Below are 8,311 nucleotides of genomic sequence, written 5' to 3'. Positions count from 1 at the left end.
CAAGGCCCTCATTCCTCTTGTTTGTAAAGTTGACGCCATATAAAGATTATTATTATTACTATTAATCTGTCCCTGCAGCTATGGTGGAGTAATAGAGACCCTCACCAATCCTAGAATAAGAGGAGAGAAGTTGGGCAATAATATTCTAATACATGTTTATTGGAGGGTGCAATCATCATATCGCAGTGGGGTCTTTTTAACCCTTTACTTTCTGTTTGCCCAGTAGCACAGAGACACTGATGAACAGCACATGGCGGGAGTAACGACACTTATTTATCCTACTCTCTGATATAGCGCTGACATACTCTGTCTCTAGAAGAGATCACAATCTAATCTCTCTATCAGTATGTCTTTGGAGTGACCCCGAAGAAACCCACACAAACACAGGGAGAACATATAAACTCCAGGCAGATGTTGTATTTGGTTGGATTCAAAGCTAGGACCCGAGCGCTGCAAGACTCTAGTGCTAACCATGGGCCATCCACCATAGAGAAGGTTTCCCTGTGGTCTCATCATCTTGGTTATCTGGGGACAATAAATGGAAGGAGGAGAGCCCCTGTAGGTTATGATCAGGTAGGAATGCATGTTCTTCTAATGTTGCAGTACCTTTCTTCTTGCCCTGGGGTGATACGTAGACATATGAGGTGTGCTCAGGTGACATCAGTCAGTGTTCTGGGGACAGGACACTATGTACCTGAGTATAAGGGCTTTTTCACATCACCGTTATGGATTCCGTCATTGTTTTCCGTTAGAACATGGTTATAACGGAAAATAACGGAATCCATAAGACAAAAGTCAAAACGGAAGCCTTTAAGAGGCATTCTGTTTTGATCCGTCATAATAGAAGTAGAAGTCTATGGGAATCATAACTAATCCGTCGGGTTCCCGTTATGCAAGACGGAAAACAAAGTCCTGTTGACCGGACTTTTTTTCCTTTTTTATAACGGGAACCCGACGGATCTGTTATGATTCCCATAGACTTCTATTATTATGATGGAAAGTTTAAAGGCGTCCGTTTTGCATTCAGTCATAATACAAGTCTATGGGCAGCATAAGGGATCCGTCCTGGTTTCTGTTATGAAGGACTGGACTCCTACATAATGGAAACCAGGACGGATCCCTTATGCTGCCCATAGACTTGTATTATGACAGAATGCAAAACAGAAGCTTTTAAAATCCATTCCGTTTTGACTTACGTCTTATGGTTTCCGTTATTTTCCATTACAACAGAAAACAAAAACGCTGATGTGAACCTGCCCTAAGAAGCACTCGGAATATGTGTCACTCAGAGTAGTTTCCATGCACTCAGTCTATGTCACACGATTCGGGGAAAGACGGTTTACCACCTAGAACAGCTCATCACGGCATCGTACTTAATCATATCCAGAGTCGTCCAGTGATTCACCTCAGTCTGACTTTAAATTAGGGCGATCGTTACATCCTCTACGTAAAAGGAAACTCTAACCCCTAACCCAACCCCACATTTCAGTCTTCTTGTATTTCTCCTATGCCTTTCAGGGGAGAGCACCCCCGTTCCTGTCCTTCATTTCCACTGTGGGAGTCACTGTCTGCAGACAGCAGCTCGACTAAATGTACGTCCCATGATGCACTGCTCAGGCAGGTGAGGACAGATCAGAAGTTAAAGTTACCCTTTACAGGGTAGATTATTACAAACTGAATGCAGGACGCCGCAGACATAGAATCTAGAGGTGTGAGGCCCAGGAGAGGCTGGAGACCGTGCAGCAGCATGCATGTCACAGGCAGAGGGAACACTCCAGCCCACCGCAACGAGAGGAGATTGTTTGATGATAGACCTACATCGTCTACAGGAAACTGGAAGAATCACGAAGAACGTTCAACTGCAGAAAACACACTGACTGACTCCATTTAAAGATGTTTTACAGAAAGGGGAGGAAATAAAAAATTTAAAAAAAAGGGGAAATAGTAATTGTAGTATAAGGACACCAAAGAAAGTGAATATAATGCCACCAAAACAAATCCGGCGTTCTATAGATCTAGCAAAAACAGGGAAGAAACTGCCAAAATTTATCATTATTTAAAATCTCCTCAAGTAACTACAAGAACTGCACAAAAAGGGGAAACAGGATGGAGGGGGGGGGGAATGTTATCGGTCTTGGACCGGAGGAGGTAGCGACAGGCAATGAGTGTCCGCAGGAGGAAGAGGGAGAGAGGGCTGAAGAACTTGAGAGTCCTTCAGTAGAAGGACAGGTCGAGACGATCCAACGTGAGAATTATCGGTTTACCCGAGGGGCAGAGGAAAAGAATCATCCTGGAATACTACAGTCGCTAATTTTGGATAATTTTGGAAAGGAGCATTTTTTTTTTTTTTGGGGGGGGTTGAGAGGGCACACCGAATCCCTGGGGGGAAACCAATTCCCAGAAATCAACCATGGACACTTCTGGCTAAGATGCTTGTTTCCCGTGACAGAGACATGATTCTAAAGAGGGCCAGGGAATGCTCTCCAATTGTATATAATTGTACTGAATAGTCTATTGACCTTTATGGAGAAACGGCCAGAGTGCCGCACCTTGGTATGCGGGGACTTCAACTGTGTCATGAATCTCAAGGTTGATAGGATTAGTACTGAAACTGATCTTCAAACTACCACGGCTTCTCAAGAGACCCCCCTGGCGAGATTTTGAAATGAGTCTGTTTTTTTAGATCTTTGGGAACTATTGGGACATGGGAACAAGGTTTTTTCCTGCATAAGTAAGTCTGGAAGATGTATGTCCAGGATTGACTTAGCCCTAATAAACAGAAAATGTAGGGATTTTGTGAAACAAATTAGATATGAAACGAGGGCCCTTTCGGATCATGTACCCCTATCCGTAGAGATATGTATGAAGCCCGAGGGGTAGTAGGCAGGGCTGTCCACTCACTCTATTATTATTTGACATATATATTGAACCTTTAGCTGTCAGTGTGAGACAAGATCTCGGGGTATCGGGCGGGAGGAACGTATATCCTTATAAGCAGATGATGTCCTATTTTTTAAAGACCACACCAATAAGACTCTGCCAAGAATAATCCAAGCAGTTAGCTCATTTGGGGAAGCTTCTGGCTCTTACCTCAATTGCTATATGTAATAAGAAACTCACCTATTTGGATCGGAGACAGATTCTTCAAATTAATGGAGAGACTTGTCAATTACCTAATTTGGGAAAGGAAGAGAGTAAGGCTAAAATTGGAGTATATGTATAAGCCATTGGAGCATGGAGATTAAATCTTCCATACTTCAAGGGGTATTTCATGGTTGTGGAGTGAGTGGGAAAAAAGTTCCCTTTGTAAGTCTCTGGTAGAGGGTTCTCCATATGATAATATATTCACCCTGCTAGAATCTGGACAACTAACCATTGGGAAACAGGGGTATAAGATGACTAGATTGCTTTTTTTCCAAATTCTGGACCATAATTAGAAATTGGTTGGGGATTAAGGGATCAGTTTTGTGTACCCCCCTTTGGCACAATGTTTATTTAAATAAGCTTTCGGAAATATCGGGCGATCCTTTTTGGAAAAATAATAATATAATTGTATAATATATTACACAGGTGGTGGAAAAGGGGGATATTCTTCCTCTATCTCACCTCGAACAAAGAGGTATTCTAGGTATTTTAAGTTGGTTTAGATATTTTCAGTTGCAGTCAGTATTAGGTAATGTTAAGGAAAAACCACATTTAAAGGGGTTGTCTGGGTTCAGAGCTCAACCCGGACATCCCTCCTTCTTCACCCCCTGACTTGAGCATCGGAGCAGTTCATGCTCCGATGCTCTCTTTTGCCCAGTAAAACGGCTAGGGCAGCGCTAAAGCCGACCCATCAGAGCCTGTGACATCACCGAACACACTGCCAGGAGTGTGTTATTGAAAACAAAAGAGCCCGTGCCCTGCGATATTTAGCTAGGCTCAGGGGGGCTTCCTGGTTGAAAATAAGGGTATGTCCAGGTTCAGCTCTGATATCAGTTAAGTCACTGTTTAATAAGACAGTCTCCCCTGGGCAAAAAGCATGGGGGGTGGAACGTCTTAACATAGGCACTAGAGATGAGCGAATTTCATATTTTGAAATTCGTTCACACTTCGTTTGGTGGTAAAAGGTGAATTGCGTTATGGATTCCGTTACCATGGACCATAACGCAATTCTGTGATGGAATGCATAACGGAATGCCTTTAGAGGCATTCCGTTATTTATTCCGTCATAATAGAAGTCTATGTGCTGCAAAACGGATCCGTCCCGTTTCCGTTATGCAGGGGAGTCTTCTATTATGACGGAATAAATAAAGGAATGCCTCTAAAGTCATTCCGTTATGCATTCCGTCACAGAATTGCGTTATGGTCCATGGTAACTGAATCCATAACGCAATTCGCCTTTTACCACCAAACGAAGTGTGAATGAATTTCATAAGCGGAAATTCGCTCATCTTTAATAGGCACGATAGATTGGGAAAATGCATTTAAAAACTTAAGATTTGTTTCACATAACTTTAATCACGTTGTAGTTCAGTTTAACATTATGCACAGATTATACATTACCCCGATTTGGTTAAATAAGTGTGGGCATAGGGAAACCTCTGACTGTCCAAGATGTGATGCACCCGATGCAGACTGTTTACATATTTTTGGGTTTTGTTGTGAGATAAGCAATTATTGGAGATTAGTTTCCGAATTCATAAAGTATAATTTAAGGGTATTGATCTCACGGACCCCACAATGCTGCTTGTTGAATGATTTTTCTGAGGTGAAGTGTATTCAGGACACTAAGATACTCCTTACTAGAATAATCTTTTTGGCTCGCTTAAGAAGAAGAAGAAGAAGAAAATCCCTTAATTGTCCCTCAGTGGGGAAATTTTTACATAACAGCAGCAATCACATTAACAACAGGAGCAAAATAAGAGCAATTAGAAATGAAAGAGTAAAAAACAAGAAAAACATAACACAGAATTTACTTAAAAAATTCACTACTGGGTTTCTGGGAACAGTGGTGGTTATAAATCCTAACCGCTGCTGGGAGGAAGGACCTCCGATAACGTTCCTTCGTGCACCTAGGATGCAGCAGTCTGTCACTGAAGGAGCTCTCCAGCTCCACAACAGCTTCGTGCATGGGGTGGGAGACATTGTCTAACAGTGATGTTAATTTTGCTAGAGTTCTTCTGTCACCCACCTCCTGCACTGGATCAAGGGGACAACCTAGGACAGAGCTGGCCTTCTTAATGAGCTTATCTAATCTCTGTCTCTCAGCCACAGATAAGCTGCTCCCCCAACAAACCACACCATAGAATATGGCTGATGCCACCACTGAGTCAAAGAAGGTCTTTAGGAGCATCCCCTGCACTCCAAAGGACCTCAGTCCTCAACAGATAGAGTCTGCTCTGACCCTTTTTGAAAAGAGCATCAGTGTTATGGCTCCAGTCCAGTTTGTTGTTCAGGTGAACACCCAGGTACTTATAAGAGTCCACCACCTCAATGTCCATTCCCTGTATGTTCACCGGAACCAAAGCAGAGGGCCTGTGTCTGCGGAAATCCACCACCAGCTCCTTGGTTTTGCCCGCGTTGATCTGGAGCTGGTTCCGCTGACATCCAGTCCACAAAATCCTGTGTCCCCTGTCTGTACTCTGAGTCGTCCTCACCTGTGATAAGGCCGACTATGGCAGAGTCATCAGAGAACTTCTGTAGGTGGCAGCCTGGGAGTTGATGGAGAAGTCTGCAGTGTAGAGGGTGAAGAGGAACGGTGCCAGCACAGTTCCCTGTGGTGCCCCCGTACTGCAGATCAGCTTGTCAGAGACACAACCCTGAGATTTAACAAACTGTGGGCATTCTGTGAGGTAGTCAAGTATCCAATGTGACATGTGGTGGTCCACTCCTGCCATCTCCAGCTTGTCCCTCAGAAGTCCAGGTTGGATGGTGTTAAAAGCACTGGAGAAATCAAAAAACATGATCCTCACAGTGCTTCCAGGCCTCTCCAGGTGAGTTAGAGCTCGGTGTAGGAGGTAGATGATGGCATCATCCACCCCGATGCCAGGCTGGTAGGCAAACTGCAGTGGATCCAATGAAGACCTCACCAGGTGGTCGAAGATGGTTGAGAACCAGCCTCTCAGGGTCTTCATTAAGTGTGAGGTCAGTGCTACCGGCCTGTAACTGCTGAGGTTTTTCGGGTGTGATGTCTTTGGCACTGGTACAACACAGGAGGTCTTCCACAGCTGTGGAACCTTCCCCAGCCTCAGGCTCATGTTGGACATGTGACCCATGATGCCACACAGTTGGTCTTAGCAGCACTTCAGAGCCTGGAGCTGATGCTGTCTGGTCCTGCAGCTTTACACACATTGATTTTCTGTAGTTCCTTACTTGTGGTCAAGGACAAGGTGGGCATGTGGGGAGTGGGTGAACAATAGAGTCCTCTGGTGTAGAGGGGGAGAGTAGTGGTAGTATGCTAAGAGGTGAACAGGCAGTGATGGTAGTGGTGGGGGAAAAAGATGGGGGGGGGGGTTATAGCAGCACATGGGATTGGGCCAGAGGAGGGGTGGGTATTAAAAAACTTGTTCAACTCATTAACCCAACCAAAGTCACCTGCAGTCTGGATTGACTCGGTTTGTGACCTGAGATTGTTTTCAGGCTTTTCCAGACCCTGCGTGTGTAATTACGCTGCAGCTGGTCCTTCATCTTCTTCCTGTAGATGGTTTTCCCCTCTCTGATCTGCCTTCTCAGCTCCTTCTGCACAGTTTTAGTCTCCTTATTGTTTCCAGATTTAAAGGCTCTTTTCTTTTCCTTGAGGATAGCATTTATTTCTGGGTTAATCCAAGGCATATTATTAGAAAAACATTGTACCTTCATGACTGGCACGGTGTTCTCAACACAGAAGTTGATGTAGTCTGTGATGCAGTCAGTAATGTTGCCGATGTCCTCCCTATGAGGAGCACATAGGCTCATCCCACAGAGAATCTTCAGTCTCCTCGGTCCATCCTCTCACTGTGCTCCTCACAGCTGGATCTGTACACAGGCTGAAGATAAACCAGATTGTGGTCGGGGCTCCCCAGGGGAGGGAGAGGTGAGGAGCTGTAGGCCTGTTTAGTATTAGCATACAGTAGGTCCAGCATTCTATTGTCTCTGGTGTGGCAGTTAACATACTGGGTGAAGGTGCGAAGAGTGGAGATCAAAAAGAGAGCCTGGGGGCGTTTTGTCTAGAGTCTGCTGGTCACAGTGTGAATAATGTCACAGGCGGCTGAAGCATTGGCAGAGGGGGGCACGTAGACTGCAGATAGTGAGGTCTCATGCTAACAGCTAGCAGCTCAATGTCTTCACAGCAAAGGGTCTCTTTGATAGTTAGATGCCCAGAGTTACACCATCTAACATTCACAAACACAGCCAGACTTCCTCCTCTCTTCTTACCGCTCTCTGCTCCTGTCAGCCCAGAGCAGATGGAACCCTTCCATGTATACATGCATGTCCGGCGTTAATCCTGTCAGCCATGTCTCAGTCAGAATGAGTAACCAACTCTCTCTATAGACGCGCTGATGCTTCGTTAGCGCCGCAAGTTCACCCGCTTTGTTTTAGAGCGATCTGACATTTCCCATGATGATGGACGGGATGGTGGTGTGTTCCTTTGCCTCCGGTCCCAACATCGTCTTCCAGCCCGGGTCCCGCGTCACTTTCTCCTTAACTTGCGGGGAATATCATCTTGTTGTGTGGTAAACGAACCAGCGGAGCGACGGAGCGCTAACAGCTGATCCCTGCTGTAAACAATAGCAGATTAATCGCTCACTCTCTCGCCGGACGCAAAAAACATTAAAAAAGAAAATTAAAACCGGGTTGACCAAAATGTAGTCCACTCCATCTTGTCACTAAGCAAAAACTAACAAGTAAGTAAACAAATGCACAACAGGTCTAAAAAAGAATTAAAAAAGGAAAAACTGCTGGATCACAGGATCACAAGATTGTGGTTCTCCAGGAACTCCCTGTGGGTGAATGTAGTGAATAAAGTTAAAAGATATGAAAATATTCTATATAAGCAAAGAAATATTGAGGAAAAGTGGAGGAGGATATGGCTAGCTTGGAGGGAGCAGAAGGGGCTTGTACTATTAAGAATCTTGCCTGTCGCTTCTTTCTTCGCTCCTCCTCTCACCCCTTTTCTCCTTTCTTCTAGAGACGCATCGCAATAAGGGTGGCTTGGGTGGGATAGGGATATTAAGTAGTTATGTTAACTAAGGGCTCCTTCACACTTGCGGCAGGATGGATCTGGCAGGCTGGTCTCCCTGTCGGATCCGTCCTTCCGCTGTTTCGCCGAGCCGCCGGACCGCCGCTCCGT

This window comes from Bufo gargarizans, unplaced genomic scaffold (assembly GCF_014858855.1).
Source record: "Bufo gargarizans isolate SCDJY-AF-19 unplaced genomic scaffold, ASM1485885v1 original_scaffold_1078_pilon, whole genome shotgun sequence".
Lineage (NCBI taxonomy): Eukaryota > Metazoa > Chordata > Amphibia > Anura > Bufonidae > Bufo > Bufo gargarizans.
The sequence above is the reverse complement of the archived record's forward strand: the minus strand, read 5'-3'. Positions refer to the sequence as shown.